We start from the raw sequence: 23132 nt of genomic DNA, 5'->3' as shown, positions 1-23132 counted from the left end.
ACAACTCTGAATTACTTGACGCACTACTTTATCAGTTTCCGAATTGCCTGTTGTTTCTTGTTCAATGCTATGGACACTAGAACCGGCTAAGATATCAACACTGCTGATTTGAATGGCACTTGATTCACCAACATCTGACATTTACGAAATTTTCTTACGACAATTTTCACAAATCCTAAGATTGTGTGACAACTTAATGGGTTGCATGTTCAATTTTTTAATTATGTTCAAAGTCACGCACCTTAATTTCCCTTTTTTAGACCCACGACTGTGGTTGCTTATTTTGAAAGAATAAAACACTGATAATGTCTAGATTGTGTTACATTACTCATTGTGATTAGGTTACACAGTAATTGCACCATCTAAAAACAATAAGAGAAACTACGGCATATACACTCACAGTAATACTATAGTACTTTGTTATTAATGCCCGAATGTTTGAAAATCTCGGAACAAATTGAAGAGAATTCATTCTGCCTTGGACCTAGTTTAAGTATTATATATCCCAGCTTAGCTTCTGCAGACGTAAAGAAAGATGACTGGCAGTCGCCAGTGTGGTGATAACAAAGGCAGCAATTGACAGTTTATAGGCTTCAGCAGTTTAACGGTGTGGTAGCGTGGTGCTACAAAGGATTAAGATTAGCGCAACAGAGCTCTGCTTGCGTATTTGTTTAGTATTTTTTTACTCTGTCATTTATTGTGTTCCCACTACGAAATTTGGCATACTTACGGATAATTAAATGGAAAACATGGTGATAACTTAAAAATGGTATTTTAATTATCCGAACGTTACGAATATCAAGATTTATATAATAATTATGGCATAAAGTAGAGTGAAGACATAAAAATGAAAAGTGAATATACACAGGCTAAAAGCCATATATTTAACCTTCCAAATGAGACTAACCTCGATTTCATACGATACACGTAATGCAGCGGTGACCAAAGCGGTTACGAGGAGTTTCCTATACATTGCTGTGTGTTTCATTCACGTACTGGAGGCAAGCAGTGGCGGTATCATGTCGCTGTACAAGCTCTACTCTAAGAGGTGGTTCGTAAAGAGTGAGAAGGAGAACTTCTTTGGTGTTCTGTCGGACAAAATGTAATATGTTTACTTTGCTCAACGATTCAATTAGGAGTATATAGAAACATTAATTGCCATGCTGAATAATGTATTACTATTATTATTGTTATTACTGACCACTAAGTATGTGTTTCTATAATTCTTCTGTACGTGCATGAATATTGATATTTTTAGATCTTCTCCCTAGAAGGATAACTTAAAATTATTAGGTTTTATCTCAGCTTTAATCTTCTTAATATTTAGATGAGGGCAACTATTTATTAGTTATTCATTTAATAATAATATTGTAGAAAAACTGATTCAATGATATGTGCCAATGAGCTGTTAAACGCCAGGAATTGACATGTCTTAAATCATAGCGAGGAAGAGAAAGATGAGATAAATAAATGTGAGGTAGTCAGCTACCTAATGAGGTTTGAAATATCTGTTGCTCTAAAGCCTTTTAATAGAACAGAATTTTTCAAGTGAGTAATGATTAAAATAGCTTAAATAACTTATCCATAAGAAGTTTTTAATTTTGAAAAACTGTGAATTTGTGAACCAAGTATCGAGAGAAAAATTTAGAGAATTCATCATTATATTCAAGAGGAAGGTTAAAAAGAGAAACAAGAAAAATCGCATATTATTCACTAGCTCTTGGTGACAGCAATAACATTAGTGATACAGCAAAGCTTGAGATTTTTATCCTCGGAATTGATCAAGTTGTTGGTACAGGAACCACCACTGGTTGTAGTTTTCATGCCAAGTACCTTACTTCCGTCTCCTTACTTCATAGGCTGTCTGTTGCATGTAATCACTGCAGTTCGAGTTTTGGTCACTGCTGATGTAATGGGAGAAACGAATATTTATATATGTCAATGCGTGCAATTTTTCAATAATTTTGATGCTGTATATATCTCAAAATAATCAGAACTGGGGCCAACAAAAAAATATGGGTCTCTTATTTTTACCCTGAGAAAGCATAAAAAAAAAATTTTTGAAACAATTCTAAAACTATGAGGTCGAAAATGTGTCCGGTCTGATGTGGAATGATTCATATGTGATTGTCATGTGTCTTGTTGCAGAGTATTTTGGGGCAGTTGTGGATTGGAGGCGGCTCTGGGACAGGAGATTGGAGACAACTGTGGATGAAATAGCAGTCAGGAATGGTGAATAAACTGGTAAACCTGAATTACTAACTAGTGTCGATATTGAAATATAGTAAATTTAGAGTAGTAATAATAGAGACACAGAATATAGTTAAGAATATAAATTTTGTGGATTGAGATTTCGGAAGATTTGCATGTTGTATAATGAGTGTAGTTTGCATATCTTGCTGTTTTATAGGTTGGGCAAAATGTAAGGTACTTGTAAACAAATTTGATGGTGATGTGTACTGTTGCAGGGTATTTTGGGGCAGTTGGGGACTGGAGGCGGCTCTGGGACAGGAGATGGGAGACAACTGTGGATGAAATAGCAGTCAGGAATGGTGAATAAACTGGTAAACCTGAATTACTAACTAGTGTCGATATTGAAATATAGTAAATTTAGAGTAGTAATAATAGAGACACAGAATATAGTTAAGAATATAAATTTTGTGGATTGAGATTTCGGAAGATTTGCATGTTGTATAATGAGTGTAGTTTGCATATCTTGCTGTTTTATAGGTTGGGCAAAATGTAAGGTACTTGTAAACAAATTTGATGGTGATGTGTACTGTTGCAGGGTATTTTGGGGCAGTTGGGGACTGGAGGCGGCTCTGGGACAGGAGATGGGAGACAACTGTGGATGAAATAGCAGTCAGGAATGGTGAATAAACTGGTAAACCTGAATTACTAACTAGTGTCGATATTGAAATATAGTAAATTTAGAGTAGTAATAATAGAGACACAGAATATAGTTAAGAATATAAATTTTGTGGATTGAGATTTCGGAAGATTTGCATGTTGTATAATGAGTGTAGTTTGCATATCTTGCTGTTTTATAGGTTGGGCAAAATGTAAGGTACTTGTAAACAAATTTGATGGTGATGTGTACTGTTGCAGGGTATTTTGGGGCAGTTGGGGACTGGAGGCGGCTCTGGGACAGGAGATGGGAGACAACTGTGGATGAAATAGCAGTCAGGAATGGTGAATAAACTGGTAAACCTGAATTACTAACTAGTGTCGATATTGAAATATAGTAAATTTAGAGTAGTAATAATAGAGACACAGAATATAGTTAAGAATATAAATTTTGTGGATTGAGATTTCGGAAGATTTGCATGTTGTATAATCAGTGCAGTTTGCATATCTTGCTGTTTAATAGGTTGGGCAAAATGTAAGGTACTTGTAAACAAATTTGATGGTGATGTGTACTGTTGCAGGGTATTTTGGGGCAGTTGGGGGTTGGAGGCAGCTCTGGGACAGGAGATGGGAGACAGCTGTGGATCAAATACCAGTCAGAAAACATGCATAAACTGGTAAACATGGAATTACTCATACAGACACGGAATATAATTAAGAATTAAATTTTGTGGATTTAGGTTTTTGAAGATTTGCATGTTGTATTATCACTTGTTGTTTTATAGGTTGCGGAAAATGTAAGGCACTTGTAAGGAAATGTGATTGTCATGTGTTGTGTTGCAGGATATTTTGAGGCAGTTGTGGACTGGAGGTGGATCTGGGACAAGAGATGCGAGATAGCTGTGGATCAAATACCAGTCAGGAAATATGCATGAACTGGTAAATATGAATTACTAAATAGTGTTAAAATGTCGTGCTCTGAAAGTTTTGAGTAGAACTTGGATCTGGATTATTGTTTCGTGGATTATAGACAATATTAATTTAAAGAACAGAATCTTTAGGTTGTACGTAAAGAAATGGTGAAATGTCATTTTGGTATTTGAATAAATGGCTTAGGCCAGGCATGTCAGAAATCAGACACTGAAAGTGCAGTGTATGTGTGCCGAACGCCGGTCTGTGCAGATTGCGTCATTAACGTGTTGCTCCTTCCAGTTTTTAGCAGGAGGGATGTACAAGAATCTATTCTGCACTTCTAGTGTTCAATTAAATTAACATTTGGACATTATAAACATACTTAGCAGAAGGAAAAAACACAATTATTGTTAGTGTCTATATTTGACAATAATTGTAACACAAGAAACAATATACTTACTCAGTTACAATTCACAAAGCAGTCGTTTGTAAAGAATCATTTATTTACACGATTTGTATACATTATTTGAAGAAAATATAAATATTGCAGTAATTTCGAAACAAAAAACGAACACAGTATTTCATTTTACATAGTAGGTACTGATTATTTCAAAGTAATGCTGTTTCATTGTTCCTCAAGCATTATTGGGGCCATTGGTGCACAAATGTTAAAGAAAATATTTTACTCCGAATTACATGCAATAGGACATTGTGAGGCTTTTACACTGGAATCATTTTTCCTTGCTGCATATTAATATAAATTCATATTATTATTAATAAATTGGATAAATTAAGCTTGAATTTAAATTTATATATAGTTTATTTGGAAAACGTTGACAGCAAGTTGGGAGCATTACTGAATCGAGTTAAAAGAGTACTTCACAAGCTGTGAAGCGGGGACATTTTTTATGTCAGGTTTAAAGATTTATTAACGTAAGTATATTAAGATAATATAGTAATGTGAGATGGAAAATTCGCCATTATGTATTATTTTTCGAGAAAAATTTTTCGCTTTACAAATAGTTGATTTCTTTCTTCAATTACAACCTCAAGACCCTCATATGTATTCTTCACTGAATATTGTCATCACTTATCAGCTTATCAAATAAAAGTTGTAAGTTGTCTAACCATTCATGACTGTGTTAGTACAGACTCCAAAACATCATCATTGTCATGTTTGTCTTGCCGTGAGAGTACTAATTAAGAAATAAGAGCTGGCGAATATCATATTTTGAGAACTTTACTAATCTGATTTAAATTCTCACATCACTATTAGGTCCACATGATATGATAAAAGCCTTTCATTTTAAAAGAATTACTGTTGGCTGAGGAAAACATCATAACAGTTACATTATATGATTCGTGATTTTTTTTCTTCGTTGTATCTGTGGACTCCTTACTTTATATTCATAACGCATTCACAGTCACAGCTCAATGAGCACACCCGTACTGATCTGCGTTACTGAAACCAAAGCTGTTCTGCTACTGGAGGTAATGTACAGCCCTGTCGTGTTCCACTCCAAGCCGATTCACTCCCTCCAGGTAGGGGATTAGGAACTGCACATTGCACAGAGACCAGTGCACAATGTGCAGGGTTTTGACATGCCTGGCTTAGGCGAAAGAAATAATTAGTAAAGTTTGAATGTCATTTATCGTACTAAAAGAACTGTTTAAAAACGCATTTAGAGTGTGGTGGAACTTTGAGAGATATTTTGCATCGCTGCATTTTAGGGTTGTTTGGCAAGTGAGATACGGTTATGTTAATAAATAAGTATTTTCTTGTGGATTGTATTTAAGAAATGTTAGAAACGGTACAGTTCATTTAAAATCATAAAAGGAAAGTTGACACCTCACCAGTCATGGATATTGTGAGATTTTAGAATGTGTCTGCTGACTTGAATAGTGTTATGGTACAGTTGAAATCTATGTGCCTGCATACAATTGTAACGGAAACCTGTTTTGAAGTGTACATACGCCTATTGCTAGAGCGTTTTAAGATTAGAGAGGGGGGAGGGGTAACAAATGAAGTTTCCAGATATTCTGAAAATTGTTTCCACATGAGTGCAGTCCTGTTAGGTGAAATAACAATAAGGAATGCTGTGGTCGCGCAGGTAGAAATGTGATTTTGACCTGATTGCACTGCTGTTTAGTGAAATACTCTGTTGATGTCTTATTACATTTTTGCAATGGTGTTGAATTCTTGTGCTGCCGGTGATGATAAAATTAAATAATTGAGGAAATATTGTATTTCGCGTCTGTACTAAAATCCAGGAAATGCAAGTGTCCCGAAGTTTTGTTGGGACACTGGGGCAATTGTGTGAAAACTGGGAATGTTCGAGAAAGAGTGGGTTGTCTGTGTAGCCTAACGTATTAGTACAAGTAATGAGGAAATACAGGAATTGTAAAGTAAGAAATGATAATAATAATTTATTTATTTAATCTGGCAGAGCTAAGGCCAGTAGGCCTTCTCTTCCGCCCAGCCAGACTCTAATTCTAATTGGATACAATTGGTTCCATAGTTATTACATTAATATCTAGACCATAAAACAACATGAAACTAAATAATGAAAGTTGGATAAGTAATAATAGTGTGACAATAATAAACATTGGTAAGAAATGAAATTTTGGATAATATTGAGCTGACATCGTTGTGAATTTGTCCTCCAGATGTTTTGTCTGCCGGCCAGAGGAAGATGCAGCTTTTCCTGAGACCCATGAGGAAGATTAAGAAGAAGTGCAGGATTTGAAGAGGACATCAGGAGTGAAGGAGTTCAAGAGGACATGGAAAGGAGTGAAGGATTTGAAGAGGACATCAGAAGAAGTGAAGGATTTGGAGAGGACATCAGAAGGAGTGAAGGATTTGAAGATGACATCAGAAAGAGTGAAGGATTTCAAGAGGAATGTCCCCAGCTTAAGGTTGGAAATAAAAATAATTATAATGCACAGTTCATTAGAACAGATATACAGGGTGAACCAAAAGTTTTAAAGTAGTATTCGGTAAAGTGACATATGAGAAATGAAATTATCCGAGCCATATTTATGTTTCTTTTTTCATTGCATACGCGAGCTTCATCTGTGCAAGCAGCTTTACAGTGTTGTCACAGTGCAGCAGGGTTTGAAATTGCTTTGCGGAATAAAAGGTTCCATTGGTTTGGATGAAATTTCTGCACATTTCATTTAGTGTCATAATACACTCTTGTGTTAAACTGACTAAGCATATTGGGAATTGATTGAATAGCTTTTCCAAAATATGCTGTGAGATGTTTCATATGAATTTTTTTGTTTTAAACAACTGAAAGAATAATCTCTTGAATTTAATGACATTACCTATGGTTCACCCTGTAGATGTAAGAGCACCTATAGTCGACAGGACACCTGTAGTTGACACGAATTTTTGAAATGAATTTGTTTTTTTCCCTAAGGTTGACAGCTATGTGAACTTGAAACAGCTAGTTTAAACATGCTTCACAGAGTGTGCATGAATATCGTAATTTTTTTTTGTCTACAAATCTTAGAACCTATAGTTGACAGGGGCTGTGAACCTCAAGTACCCAGTAAGACAATATTGAAGAAGCATGGCTCCTAAAAAAATTCAACAATATTTCCAGCAATAAAGAGGTAAATGACGTGTGGTTTGATGGACAAATTGAAAACTTTCCAGCCTGTTCCATAGAGGATTCTCTGGAAGAAAGTAAAGACCCTACAGCTTCAAGCTTCAAGAAAACATAGCAATAGATATGAATGTATTAGAGCTGCAATCTCAAAGAGAAGCACCTAGACTGATGACACCACAGCCAGTTGAACCAGAACCACGTATTCCCACGACACTACAGCCATTTTAACCATAACCACCTATTCCCACGACCACCTATGCTCACAACACCACACCCAGTTCAACTGTTAGAACCTCCTTCACTGTCAAAAGACAAAGCACTTGAAATGGTGCCCACAAGCAAGGGTTTTGTGTCTTCATTATTGAAAAGGACTTTATTTTGGTGTTGCTGTGTTGAAAGAGAAGCCCCAAAGAAGAAAGAGAGAAAGAATTCCTGCTGTAATTATCTCACCATAAGCATTAGAATATGTAGAAAAAAAGGAAGATAATACGAAAAGTATTGAGGAATTTGTGAATTTGTTGTGGGGGGGGGGGGAAGAGAAATACGTCCAGATTTGGTTACCTCTGTATTTTTGTAATAAAAGGACTGGGTTTGAAGAGACGTGTTAATGCAAGTGAAACAGAATTTGAAGCTATATATTTCAATCAAATAATTGGGTATGTGGAGACTGTAAGGGGGGGAATGGATCTTTCTGTATATTAGACTGATGTTTTAAAATGTTTGTATAAAATTAAAGTTGTTGTGAAATAATAATAATACTATTAAAGCTTAATAACTTATGTAAGGTGTTTTATTGTGTCTCCCAGTGACAAAATTTTTTGAGGGTATAAAGAATGTGTCAACTATAGGTGCATATCAAGAGGATATTGTTAATTTTATTTTTGAATATGAATAACACATACGTAAATTGAATAGGAATTTAAAATTCTTTCTTACAGTAAAGTACTAGAGTTGGAGGATTGAAAAAAAAAAAAAAAACAGTACATGTTGACTACTGGTGTTCTTACCTTATAGGTTGAATAGGAAAGACAAAGTATAAACTTTTTGCTGTAAGAAAAATCCTAATACAAAGAATAGCACGTGACTGAAGTGAGGCTTCATTGGTCGCTGTTTGGCACCATAGATTCTCAGTACATGTTCCCGCCTACTCACGTTAAACATTTCCTGTTACTCGTCAAGTAGGCCTAACCTCACTACTGTGCATTCATTTGCTTAGGAAACATTTACTTAATAATTACTGTAATTAAAACTCACATAACTTATTATATACATTTAAGACTATTTGTTTTTTTGTGCTTCTGAGAGGGTTTCGACTCTTCTGTTAAATAACCACACACATCGAGGATGCAGAAGCTATACTTGAGTGCCATGTGCTTACGTGAAGAACTACGAGCTCAAGTGACGTCAGCTTGTTACAAGAACAGACTACCTCATCTGCTTTCATAGTACATAACAAAATATAAAAGTAGCTTTTCTTTTACATATGATGAAGTTATATGTTTCATTGTATTTAACAACTAGAATTCAATGTTTTATGTAAAAATAATACAAGGTGATAGTTTCCAATATTTTCCTGCGTCGTGTGATTGTTTCGACTGTGCTTAGGATTTTTCTTACAGCAAAAACAGTATAGATACATATTGAGATAGGTGCATTTTCTACTTATGCCAGCTGATTGCGGTGAGGTTTGCTGTATCTGTAGATTTGATTTATAAAAAAGTGGGAGAATTAGTTGAAATATAGAGAATGAGTCATGAAGTGTTGGTGAATGTAGCAGTGTTCACAATAAGGGCGTGGTGGAAAAGGTGTTTGATCCATAGCAATTGGGAGAATATGATGTGTTTCGAATTTGTTAGACTGGCACTGTGATATTATGTTGGAGAAAGTATCGTTTTGGTGACTTGATGAGAGAGAACATGAAAGGAAATAGAATAGAAGTTTGATTATCCTGACCCCATGAATGGTTTTGTCTTTCTCTTGCTTTTCTTTATTTCTTTGCTGTGGAAAAGAATGTAGTACTATACCTTGTATTATTACAAGTTTTTTTTTACCCTTACATAGTACTACTGCTGGCTATAAGAACAGTTACTTGTAAAATAGTGACTATCTGCTTTCAAGGAACTGGCCTTCTATGCCCAAGGTTGCGGGTTTGATCCCAGGCCAGGTCGATGGCATTTAAGTGTGCTTAAATGCGACAGGCTCATGACAGTAGATTTACTGACATGTAAAACAACTCTTGCAGGACAAAATTCCGGCACATCCGGTGACACTGATATAACCTCTGCAGTTGCGAGCATCGTTAAATAAAACATAACATTAGCTTTGAAGGAAGTGGTCCCTAGAACTTGTGCACAATTTATAGGAAACCTGTGCACCATTCAGTTCCTGTTCTACTGTTGGAGAAATTGGGGGCTCATTTTGCATGAAAATAGGAGATTGGCATTGAAATTGTGTGTGATAACATTTGTAGCTCAGTTGGTAGAGCAGCTGGCTACGGACTGGAAGGTCCGGGGTTCGATCCCAGTTGGTGACAGGATTTTTTCTCGTAGCCAAACTTTCAGAACGGCCCCGAGGTTCACTCAGCCTCCTATAAAATTGAGTACCGGGTCTTTCCCAGGGGTAAAAGGTGGTCAGAGCGTGGTGCCGACCACACCACCTCATTCTAGTGCCGAGGTCATGGAAAGCATGGGGCTCTACCTCCATGCCCCCCAAGTGCCTTCATGGCATGTTACGGGGGTACTTTACCTTTACCTTTTTATAGCAGGAGACTTCTCTATTATTCTTGTTTTCTGCAAACAAACATGTCAAGGAATTGTGATCCACCACCTAGCATGTTAAACACAATCCCATGAAGGAAATTACAAAATTGGGTAATATGCACTTCATTTATGAAAATATGAAATGGTATGGATTATGCGATTTTTTCGATTAACTGTCCAGTCCAACCAATTGATTACCATGTTGAATTAACCATCCAACCATTTCATTACCACGGATAATAGAGGTCCTACTGTACTTGTGTAAATGACGTGATGAGAGATAACACGAAAGGGAATACTTGCCTGAGATGAGTTTTCAGCAGTGGCATGTTGATTGGGTTTTGTAATGATAGGTGTGGAAATTGTTAGTTAGTGGGTTATAGGTGCGTAGTAAATAGGTTTTCACGTACAGTGTGTCTTTGCCATCATGCTTGTGATTAATGGACTATGTGTCTATCAAGACTACGACATCTATAATTGAAACATATTATCTGTAACTTGTAGTTGTTTAGATGATATGGTATTCATGAAGGGATTGTTATGTATGTAAAGAACAGAAAGTTGTGTGCTTGGATGAGGCGAAAATTCAGACGTAAATTTCGTGACAGGCCAGTAGTACCGGTACCTTATAGATAAAAGGAAAAAAGTAATATGAAGGTTATTTTTTAATAGATTGAATGAAACAGATTCTGTGAATGACAGAAAAAGATGAGGAAGAATTACAGCCCCAAGATTAGAATGACAGGCTTAATTTTTGTAATGAGGTGTTAGAAAAAGTTAATAATGAAGAAGTCGATCCCTGAGTGGTTTCTTGATTTCACGTACATGGCCATGCGGCATTGCAGAATGACAGATATTGCACATTGCATGAAGCTCCATTGTGAGTTTTAATGAGTTAAGGTGTGCTGAAGATGCAGTGTAGTTACTCTGTACATAGGATTGTGCTTTAATGTTGAGGTGCTCCGGAAGTGGGAATGTGCATTAGTGGAGGCTGTTCTATTCTGGGGTACGGATTTCATAGTTGGGACATTTGTAGGAAGCTTGTATCACAGCTGCTTTTTTACAGATTTTGTCGAGAATGTAACTGTGCGTGTAGTTAAAAATATCAGCTGGCATAGTGTAGAAAATGAAATGGTTTGTGAGAGACATGGAATGAATTTTATTATCTGCATAAGAAATGTGAGGAGTTTGATGCAATGGAGTGTGTATGTTGCAGAAACAGTGAATTTTGTGATACATTTGTATAATCTTGGTATGTCTTTGTGATTGTAAATGATTATTAGCAGTGTGATTTGTTGGTATTAATGATATACGCGAAATGTGTAGAAAAGTTAATAAATGCTAAAATTGAGTGGAAAATATGTATGAATTTTGGCGTAATTGTTTTAGTTTGACAGTATTACTTGATAATTTGGGATGACATTAAATGCAGAATCAATAATGGGAATGCCTGTAAGAAGTTTTTGTCATCTAGTTCTGTATGGTTGTGAAATGTGGGCTGTCACTTTGAGAGGGGGGGCAGAGGTTAAGGGTATTGGAGAATAAGGTGCTTAGGAAAATATTTGGGGCTAAGAGGGATTAAGTTACAGGAGAATGGAGAAAGTTAAACAACGCAGAACTGCACGCATGTGTTCTTCACCTGATTAAGGGTGCATATGGAGTGTTATTTGGGAGGCCGGAGGGAAAAAGACTTTTGGGGAGGGCGAGATGCAGATATTTTGGACGAAACATTGGTTTGATAGTTACTTGTGACTAAAAATGACTTTGTTCCAAATGAAAAGTGGAAATGTTTGTTTTTATAAAGTTTACATGTACATTTTGACATATTTCACTGTTGAGGATAATTTGCGGGAGTAGTGAAAGCAGAGAATGAGAATTTGCCTTTCCTACTGATGTAGAAGCAATATAGTCTGCCCCTTGCAGTTAAATGAAATGGGATTATGAGTTTATTTGATAATGGGAAGAATGTACCGTTACATTGAATAATTATTGAAAGAAATGTTAATTAGGGAAATGTTGATGATTGTGAGATGATTATAATAAAATGACACTGCTAATAATTATTTTTCATATTATTGTATACACTGTATCTGAATTCATATATTACCATATATACTCATGTAATAGACGCCAGTGCATAATGTATGCAGCCCAATTTTTGACAGCAGTATGTAAGGGGGGAGGGAAGTAGGTGCATAATGTATGCACTACATTTTCAGTGGCTACATGTGGTATTGTTGGATGCATTTGTGAAAATTGTGAAAGGAAAAGTTTATTTTTTATGTTAGGTTGGTTTGGAAAGTTTATTTATTTTTATTTGTTGCAAGCACAAATTATATACATGAAGAAAGATTTCTACAATACTATTGTAATAGTTGTATATGAACATAGTTACGCTTGAAAATTGCTTTCGGATCTCACATTGAAATATGTATTATAAATAAATATAACTGGCTGATGAATAATGGGAGTGGATAGAAAAATAAATAATAATAATAATGAGAACTGTGGTTAAAGCGTTAACTGTAATTACACATTGAAATGAAAAGAAGAAAGAAAGAAAGAATTGCTTTATAATGATCCTCGTTAGGTGTAAATATACAAGTTACTTGGCAGATTGCAAGGTGAAAGTAGTTACATTTGGAGAAGTTGCAGAATCAATGATTTTGAATATTACTTGAATGCCTGATGTGGAAATGAGCTGTGATTATTGCCTGGGATATGTTGTATATATTTAGGTTGTGCATAATATCATTGTGGATTTTTTTATCCAAAGATTATGGGGTAAAGTGCGTCTATAATGTGAGTAAATGTGGTAATTTGTTATTGTGTTAAGCTAGATACACACACACAAAACAATAAATTGTAACAATTAGGTACCTAAAATTATATGTAATGTACGCTTACTCTCTGTATGGCATGTCTATTTTTGATGGTCTTTCCTCGTTGTTGACATTGATGAAGATAGGAGTTATAGGTGTAATTGGTTGTACATCTGCTTGGGTTGTCATGTTCATTCTAGAAATGTAGATGAAAGTGGCACAACGTGGATTTTTATATCTTGTACTCTGCTGCTGGTGATTAATTAGTTTTTGTCAAGGTTTCTGTTCTGATTGGGGTGTATGTGTTGCTGGTCCTTTTAAGATGAATTTGTTTTCTGTTGGATTTTGTAGACGAGTTCTTTTTCCATGATTGTCTTATCTGTTGCGATTGGGGTGTATATTTTGTGTGTTTATCTGCCTAGTTTTATATATATATATATATATATATATATATATATGAATTGATTTTACTCAGTTTTCTGTTGATGTTTGTGGATGGGTTAATATTTTTGAATGAGCATCGTTTCTGTTGTGATTGGGGTGTATGTATTGTGTGTTAATTCCCCAAGTTAATTGGACTTGGTCAGTTTTGTGTTTGCTTTTGTTGACGAGTATATATTTTTGAATGAACATCTTTTGTGTTGTGATTGGGGATTAAGTTGTGTAACTGAGTTTTCTGTTGGCTTTTGTCGATGGGTTTCTATTTGTGAATCAGTGTCTTTTCTATTGTGATTGGGGTGTATATCTGTTTGTACTTTATAGATTAACTCGTTTTAATTAGTTTTCTGTTTGATTTTGTCGATGGATTCATATTTGTGAAGCAGTGTCTTTTGTGTTGTGGTCAGGGTATATAATATTTGCTGGACTCCTTGTCGTTTCACTCTCTGACGTGTTGTCGAGGTGGGGAGAGGAAACGGGAGTGACGTGACAAGATGGCTGTATCTGGTGGGTAGGGTGATGATACGAAACTGTCGTGAAGGTTAAAGGAAAGACTGTTTTTAAAGTAACATTGTTTATTACAGAAATAACAGTGAAAATGTAACTATGGTTCCCTCCTAGTTCTGTGGTAGGGGTAATGGGGGAGTCGTGATAGAAATTGATAGTTTAGAAATTCGTCCTGAGGCTTCGATGCGGGGAGAGTTATGATGGGTGATAGTAAAGTGCGACTTAAGTGAGAGGACGGTAGGGGTAACGGGAGTGCCTGGGGGAAAATCGGCTTGCTCTCAGGTGTGTTGCGGGGGGGGGGGGCAGGATAACGAGAGAGATGGAATGAGGTAGAAGGTTAGTTGTCTAGTTTGAAGGATCAACACAGTGTGCTGTGCGACTTACCGACTTCGAGAACAAGCTCCTGGCATCGGAGGATCAACACAGTGTACTGTGCGACTTACCGACTTCAGGAGCGGGGAAGGGTGACCTCTATCATCGACGGATCAACAGAGCGCACTCGCGACTTACCGACTCTAGAGGGGGGGGGGGCTGAGGAGATGGTTGTGTTTAATCGAACAAGCCGGGATAAGAGCTGGGAGTCGAAGTCAGGATGGTGAGAGATAAGGGTGATCAGGGGAGAGAAGTGTGTGGGTTGGAGGTGGTGATGAGACGAGAATAAAATAAGTACGTAAGAAGTGAGGAAGATTCGGCTGGTGTAGGAAAGAATACAGGAGACAGGGGTGCGGCTGGCTCCCTGTTCCTGGGGTGCCGGCCGTGTGTAGACACGTCCGAACAAAAAGCAAGCCTCTGGGCCTAAGCGAGAAGAATGAGCACTGGACGAGGGTAGCTGCTAGCTAACCCCCGTCTGACCAGTCTGACGCTATAGTCGAAAATCGAAAGAGAATTGGGAGGACAAATTTAAAAGTTACGCAAAACGCGTCCTTGCAAGGGATTGGGGGCTGTACAAAATTTAAATATGTGAGCTCCAAGCCTGTTGGCCACTAGTCTCACTCCGGGTTATGCTGCTCCCCTGAGGGAGCTCTAGAAAAATTTGAAGGGGAAGCCGAAATTGGATGTAACCTCTTAGGTACCACATACGGGAGGGAGACTGAGATTGATCAAGTGATCATGGAATGGGAAGAGGAAGAGCTGGCTGGTGTTTGCTGTTAGGATGGCAAGATGCTGTCATCTGTTGTTCGATGACAAAGCATGTGAAGGCTGTCGGAAGAAGCGCCGTGAAATCTAAATCTGCAATTTGAGAGGTCCCTGTCCTTTCAATTGCGAATAATTGAGTGACTTGCTATATTTAATAGACAATTTATATAAGTTCTGAACTAGGGCATACTTCGTTTATAATAAAGGGAATATATATGGGGAAGGACATATAGGTCCGTGGCCCATTTCTTATAGGGCTCATCCCGACATTTGTCTTACGCCTGAGGAAAACCACGGAATACCTTAGGCAGGATGAGTTGTCTCATATAAGAGACGAGCCAAATTGGCTATTATGCAGGAGGTGATTGTTGTCATGAGCCTTGTTGATTTGTGTCAGTTCCAAGACCAGCCATTTGGCTATATGATGGCTCAATTGCGAAGAGGGGGGAGAGATGTAATTGTTAATTAATTTAGAGTTAATTAGGGAGATTCATGGGGATATGATTGCAGGTCCATGGCCCATTTCTTTTAGGACTCATCCCAACATTTGTCTTAGCGCCTTGAGGAAAACCACGGAAAACCCTTAGGCAGGATGAGTTGTCTCAATATCGGAGACTAGCCAGTTGGCTCTTAGTTTGAATGACTCTATGAATCGATGGATCTATACTAGCCAATTGACTCTATGATAGTTCCATTGATCAACAAAAGTAGATATTGTTGGGGAGGGATTTTGTTTAGCCCAGTTAAGACAAGGTCATTTTAAAGTGGTTGCACTATCCAAAGAGTCTCATGGAGTTGAGTTGTGGCTACCAAAACCTGGGAGTAACGCCAACCTCCCTGTCCTCCTGTCTCAATAGTATAGCTAATGGACCTGTCTGGTGTCTACGCCGTAACCTAGGATCATACTGGCCGAGGCCAGATATGAGCGGGTTGGGGTTAGCACGAGCTTCCGCATACAGGTTCCTAGCCAGTCGAGCAATGAACTCGTCTATGGTTGGCAACTCTAGTTCATCATGGAACTTTCTTCTCGAGGCGACTCGGGGGAGATGGGTAATGAGTCGAATCACCTGGTTTTGGATAACTTGGAGTTTACGGAGATGGGACACTGCCGCAAACCCCCATGCGGGTGCGGCATAGGTAATGACAGAGCGAATGAGGGTCTTATACATGGTAAGTCCTACCCTCAGGTTGTCAGGAGTTAAGGCCGCCAGAATGGGATAGTGTCTAACTATCAGCCCGTTGGCCTTACGAAGAAGGGATTGGATGTGATCTCGGAAGGTGAGATGAGAGTCCATAATGATCCCAAAATATTTAATTTGGTTTCATCCACGGCATTTCTCGTCCGAAAAGTGTGGGTGGTGGTGGTGGTGGTATGTCTTTGAGCCTCGCTCTTAGTGAAAAGAGTGTGGCCTGACATTTGTCTACATTGACCTTGATTCTCCAGTCGTGGAACCACGGCTGGAGGTGATCTAAGATCGATTGCAATCTATGGGACGCTAATCTATAGGTTTTGCCCATCGCCAAGAGGGCAGTGTTGTCTGCATAGATATACAGATGACTACTTCTGCCGTGGATATAGCAAAACGGGAGGTCATTAATGAATATATTGAAAAGTATGGGCCCGATAATGGAACCCTGTGGGACTCCTGCGTGAATTTCACGGGGGGTGGAGAAACTAGTGCCTACACGGGTTTTGAATGTATGGCCTTGGAGGTAGTTAGAAATGAGGCGTATCATTCCATCTGGGACTCGCTGGGCCTTCTTATATACCCCTCTCGGAGCTGACGTCACTAAGCTCTTCTTTGTTTGGGGTGTTAGCGTGGGTTGCCGTCACAGTGCCTGGGGGCATGTCTACTGCCAATGTGACTCATCGCCGCGCGATCTTTGCTTTCTCCCTCATAAGAGGGAAAAGCGAGCCAGCCTGCTTTCTTAGAGAGAGAAAACAGAGACTGTTGTTCGCGCGGGTAGGTTTGAACCATTTAAAGCAGGACGCACGGGCATCGGAAATTGATGTACACAACATATTGTTTGTTTCTGCCCCTGCTTTTAGAGATTAATTTGTTTTACTGCATTTTATTGTTGCTTTTGTCCATGGGTTTGTATTTCTGAATCCAAGTCTTTCTGTTGGGATCTGGGTGTATATCTGCTTATACTTTTTGAGAGTAATTGGTATGACTTAGTTTTGTTTCTGCTTTTGTTGATGATCCAATGTCTTTTCTGTTGTGATCTAGTGCATTTTAGTCTTAGTTTGTTAGATTAATTCGTTTTATTGGGTTCTGTTGGCTGTTGTCGATGTGTTTATATTTTTGAATCGACTTGTTTTGTGTTGTGGTGAGGGTGTATATCTTGTGTGTTTGTGGTTCTACTGCATTTAGTGTTGGCTTTTGTTGGTGAGTTAATAGTTTTGAATCGACTTGTTTTGTGTTGTGGTGAGGGTGTATATCTTGTGTGTTTGTGGTTCTACTGCATTTAGTGTTGGCTTTTGTCGATGAGTTTATAGTTTTCATTTAGTGTCTTTTGTGGTGTGATGAGAATGTATGTCTACAGAGAGGTCACAATGTTCCAGTACCCCTATTATAAACAAGGAAAGTGAGTGGGAATTTATCATAGAAGTGTGCTTTACGTCACCTGTGGAGAAGAGTTTGTGTTGCCATCTGAAAAGAGGAAGATGTTGTAGAAAGTCGGTCCGCATCTCTGCAATAGTGTTTCCTCTTTGAGTTGTTTCATAACGTTGCTGAGACATATCAGCCGTTGTTGAATTGATACAGTCTGAAACAGAAACAAAGTGAAATAAGTTTACATATGGGTTAATGGGACTTTGTGGCCACAGTGTAGTGTAATTCTGTCTGTATTTTGTTAGATGAATTCGTTTTAGTAGCTTTTCTCTTTGCTTTTTCAATTGATGTCATGTGTGTTGTGGTTCTACTTTTTGAGATGAGATTGTTTTGTAGAGGCTCCTGTAGGCTTTTGTTGGTGAGTTTATATGTTTGAATGAACATCTTTTGTGTTGTGTATTTCTGGTGCTGCATTGTTACGTTAATTGGTTTTACTGAATAAATTTTTTCTTTTTGCTTTTGTTGATGAAGTTATATTTTACAATTGATGTCGTTTGTGTTGTGGTGGTATTTCTGTCTACTTTGTTAGATTATTTGATTTTACAGAGTTTTGTTGAAGGGTTAATATTTTTCAACGAGTGTCATTTCTGGCGCAACTTTTTGAGATGAATTCGTTTTACTTAGTTTATTTTTGCTTTTGTTGATGAGTTTATATTTCTGTTGTTATTGGGGTTCCTACTTGTTGTGGTCAGTTTTCTGTATGCTTTTGTTGATGGATTTATATTTTCAATTGACGTTGTGTATACCTACGGTCTTACTAATAAAAGCTCTAGATACAGACGTTTAACTGTCTTATACAAAGGGTAGCTCGTTTATAAGTCGTGTGTAAATTCCCTACTAATAACCACTACATACCTTGTATATAACAGTTTAACTGTTAACACAGCTACGTCATAGTTTCGTCATTACATCGTTATGAAAGATAATAGAATATCTGAGGTTCTCTAGTGTGCTGTGTTAAAGTATTGATAGTACAACTGGCTCTGATCGATTACAACACTATATTTTGGTCAAAGAGTACAAGCTAAAGCAATATTATTCTATTTATTCTGTGGTCATCATAAAATGACAGTTGATACGAACAGCTGTTAGAGAGGCGATCATTTTTTCTCTATATACAACACTTAAACAAGGGGTTTCATGTGCTGTATATAACTACTGCAAAGCAATTCCCATTGTATAGTTACAGACTGTTTATACATCCATCGCTTATGCATGGTTTTTCTGTCTCAACGCTACTTAAGTCTAGTATAAAAACTATACACGGTTTATTAGTAAGACCGCTAGAGTATTTGAGTCCCTAATTTGTTGGATTAATTAGTTTTGCTCAGTTTTCTGTTGGCTTTTTTTTAGATGGGTTGATATTTTTGAATCAATGTCTTTTAAGTTGTGCTACTTGTTTAGATGAATTCGTTTTACTTAGTTCTGTTTTTGCTTTTGTGCACGGGTTTGTGTATTTATGCCCCTACTTTGTTAATATTTTTCATTGAGCTTGTGTTCTGTTGATGTCACGGTGTATATGTTGTGTGTTTGCGGCACTACTTTTTAAGATTAATTCAGTTCAGTCAGTTTCTTGTTGGCTTTTGTTGATGAGTTTATATTTTTCAATCGACGTTGTGATCAGGGTGTATAACTACAGTGAGACCACAGGCAATTGTCGATAGCAGTCTGCCACTTGTTTTCTTATCCTTTACATTATCTGTGGAGAAGAGTTTGTGTTCCCATCTGAAAGGTGTTTAGTTCGGAGGAGGATTCTGTTGAAAATGCTGCAGAAAGTCAGTGTGTATAGTCTTACTTGCAATAAGACTTATGAGCCATTGTTTAGTTGATATGATCTCATACAGAAAGAGACTAACGTAAATTGATATATGGGGTAATGGGACTTTTCGAGATTAATTTGTTTTAAGGCATTTCCTTTCACTGTTTATTGTGAACCAGCCTGTACCGAGTTTACTGTCTGTTTTCGTTGATGGGTTGATGTTTGAGATTAATTCGTTGTACTCAGTTTTCTTGTTGCTTTTGTCCATTGGTTTGTATCTGCTTGTAGTTGTTGAGATTAATTCGTTTTACTTAGGTTTCTGTTGGCTTTTGTGCCTACTTTGTTAGATTTCACTCAGTTTTGTGATGAATTTGTTTTACTTAGTTTTCTTTGTGCTTTTGTCTATGTATGTATGTATGTATGTATGTATGTATGTATGTATGTATTATGTGGTCCTACTTTATGGGATGAATTCGTTTTATTGCCATTTCTTGAGTTTATATTTTTCATTGAGTGTCTTTATTTCTATGCGTACTTTTCTAGATAAATTCGGTTTAGTCAGTTTTCTCTTTGCTTTGTTATGTTTTGAAATTGATGCCGTTTGTGTTGAGATTAGTGTACTTGTGCCACTACTTTGTGAGATTATTGTACCTCTACTTTTTGAGTATCATTTATTTTAGGTTATATTTTCCAATTGACGTTGTTTATGTTGAGGTTAGGTCTGGGTTTCTATTTGTGGCTCTGGTTTTTTTTTTTTTTTTTTTTTTGATGAGGCTATGTTTTCGAATTGATGTTTCTGTTATTGGGGTGTATAATATTGTGTTTGAGAGATTAATTGGTGTTACTCAGTTTTCTGTTGGCTTTTTTTTTTTTTTGGTGGATCGATATTTTAGAATCAATATGTTTAGAGATGTGGTCAGGGTGTATAATTTGGTGTATTTGTGATGCTACATTTTGTTTTTGCTTTTGTCCATGGGTTATTAGGTTTGAATAGACATGTTTGCAGTTATGGTCAGATTAATTGGTTTTAGTCGGTTTTGTTGGGTTTATATTTTTCAATGGACGTCGTTTCTGTTATGTAGTGTATTTCTGGGCCTACTTTGTGACATTAATTCGTTTTACTCTGTCTACTCTTCATTTTTGTTCTTTCTTTGCTTTGACGTTGTGTGTGTTGTGTATACCTAGAGTATTGGAGTCCCTACCTTGTTAGGTGAATTAGTTTTGCGTTTGCTTTTGTCCATGGGTTGATATTTTTCATTTGATGTCGGTTCTGTTGTGTATTTCGTTTATTTTAGTTCCTTTTACTCAAGTTTCTGTTTGCTTTGTATATTTAGTTGTACTTTTCGAGATAAATTCTTTTTTAAGGCATTTGTAGTCTTGTTATCGTCATTTCCTTTGATTGTTTTTGTTGACGAGGATTTATTTTTCAGTGAATGTTTTACCTGTTGTGTACTTTTTAAGATTAATTGGTTTTACTTTGTTAGATTTCACTCAGTTTTGTTGATGGGTTTATATTTTTCAATCAGCGTCGTTTCTGTTGTGATGAGTTTATATTTTTCATTAAGCGTCTTTTCTGTTGTGATTAGGGCGGATATCTTGTTTGCTTTTCTTCATGGGTTATGTTTTGAAATCGACGTCGTTTGTGTTGTTGAGCTTAGGGTGTATACTTTGTGAGATTAATTCGTTCCGTTTTATTGAGCTGTCTTTAGTAGAAAATGAGTTCATTTCTGTAGCTTTGAATAATGCTTTGAAATGTTAGTGACATTCATTGTTTAGGAGGAAAGCGTACATTGTTATCATTTATTGTTGTGTGTGAAATGAGAGAGCTGCAATAGCAGTTATTACGAGAATTTTAGTTTACTCACGTAATAGACAGAGCTGTTTCATTGTTTAAAACAAACGGTTAATTGGTTCTTTTCGTTAGTTTGAACAGTTTTAACGTGCTATGACGAGGATTAATTGTAGAAATGCTCGTGAATTGCTAGTTTTGTCAATGTTAGATGCGTAAATGGGCAATAGAAATAGATTTTCAATAGTACTTGTCGTAATAATGGCGTAGGATGTCATTTGTGTTGTGCAAAATAGATTCTGGGCTTGTAACCATTGTATCGAGAAATAATGGCGTAAATTGCGTCTATTACGTGAGTGAGTCAAAATACACGCAAAATAAATAAAGGTATATGTTTTCTTTTTCAGCTTAGTTTTATGTACAAATCATGTAAATTGTTGGTGTAATAAAAATGTTTAATTGTGTGTATGTTTTCTTTATTGTTTCCCTGTTTTTTTCTATGTGTAGAGTGTAAGTATCTTTATTTTGCGTGTATATTTTTTTCTAAGTTGTTTGATGTGTTATTTGTTGTACATATTTTTTTTATGTATATATTGTTAGTATTTATTTTTGTATAAGTTCTTTGTATTGTGTATATTTTTGTATCTTTATTTCTTTGGTTTTTTCCTTGAATAAAATATATATGTTGCACCCTCTATGTCTTGTTTTTTCTACTAAAAAATTTGAATTTGTCCATATCCTGTTACCTGGTTTCGTTCAAAACTTTTTCCCGCCAAAATACTTAATATATAAGAGAGTAGTCCAGGAGCTCCTGGACTACTCTCTTATATATTAAGTCCTAGCGCTTGTGCTGTACTGATGACGTCAGATATCTAGGTCCCGCTTATATAGGCAGAGGTGGCTCGCCCAAATGGAGAGAAAAGGAACTATTCTAGTTCCTTTTCTCTCCACTTGAGCGAGCCACCTCTGCCCATACAAACGAGACCTAGACATCTGACGTCATCAGCACAGCACAAGCGCCAGAAACTTGTGAAAAAAAAATTTCCCTCGCCAAATTACTAGACGCACGTTTATTTTGCAACATAACACACATATTATTGAAATAACACAAGTGAAAACATTTTGAAAGCAAGATAAAGCTAATATTATTTAAAAAATAATTATTTTGAAAGGTTGTTTTGAAAACAACATAAATATTTTTGAAATAACATGCTTAAAAAGTTGTTTTTAAAATAATAGTTATGAGAAAATCGTTTTAAAGCTTGGAAATATTTTAAAATTAATATTTTTTGAAAAGAGTTTTTAAAATAATTGTTTAGAATTGATAGTTTTTGAAAAAACATACGTATTTTTGAAATGATATTCAAAAAAATATTTTTTCTAATAATTTTTATCAAATTATATTTTGAAAGTGTAGAAAAATATTTTTTAAAATAATTTGTATGAAAAAAAAATACTTTTAAACTTTGAAAAATATTTTTCAAAGTTTAAAAATATTTTTTCATACAAATTATTTTCAACAATATTTTTCTACACTTTCAAAATATTATGTGACTAAAAATTATTTAAAAAATATTTTTTTTTATATCATTTCAAAAATACGTATGTTTTTTCAAAAACTATCAATTCTAAACGATTATTTTAAAAACTCTTTTCAAAAAATATTAATTTTAAAATATTTCCAACCTTTAAAACGATTTTCTCATAACTATTATTTTAAAAACAACTTTTTAAGCATGTTATTTCAAAAATATTTATGTTGTTTTCAAAACAACCTTTCAAAATAATTATTTTTTAAATAATATTAGCTTTATCTTGCTTTCAAAATGTTTTCACTTGTGTTATTTCAATAATATGTGTGTTATGTTGCAAAATAAACGTGCGCCTAATAATTTGGCAAGGGAAATTTTCTGTATATACAGAATATTTGAGT

At 36.2% G+C, this 23132-nt stretch overlaps 1 long non-coding RNA gene across 4 annotated transcripts in view; it reads left to right on the top strand.

Annotated features, from left to right (window-relative positions):
- Positions 1-19824, top strand: part of LOC138703052 (uncharacterized) — a 74432-nt gene extending 54608 nt beyond the window's left edge. For 2 of the 4 annotated variants that reach the window (XR_011332952.1, XR_011332954.1), the window contains 7 exons: positions 2149-2244; positions 2469-2564; positions 2789-2884; positions 3109-3204; positions 3429-3524; positions 3691-3786; positions 6427-19824. This is a non-coding gene — a long non-coding RNA (uncharacterized lncRNA). The remainder of the gene's footprint in view (positions 1-2148; positions 2245-2468; positions 2565-2788; positions 2885-3108; positions 3205-3428; positions 3525-3690; positions 3787-6426) is intronic. The other 2 variants (XR_011332953.1, XR_011332955.1) reach the window with 2 other exon arrangements.
- The last annotated feature ends 3308 nt before the right edge of the window (positions 19825-23132 follow it).

The sequence above is a fragment of the Periplaneta americana genome, chromosome 7, assembly GCF_040183065.1.
Source record: "Periplaneta americana isolate PAMFEO1 chromosome 7, P.americana_PAMFEO1_priV1, whole genome shotgun sequence".
Classification (NCBI taxonomy): Eukaryota; Metazoa; Arthropoda; class Insecta; order Blattodea; family Blattidae; genus Periplaneta; species Periplaneta americana.
Note: the sequence above shows the minus strand (reverse complement) of the source record. Positions and strands in the feature narration are given on the sequence as shown.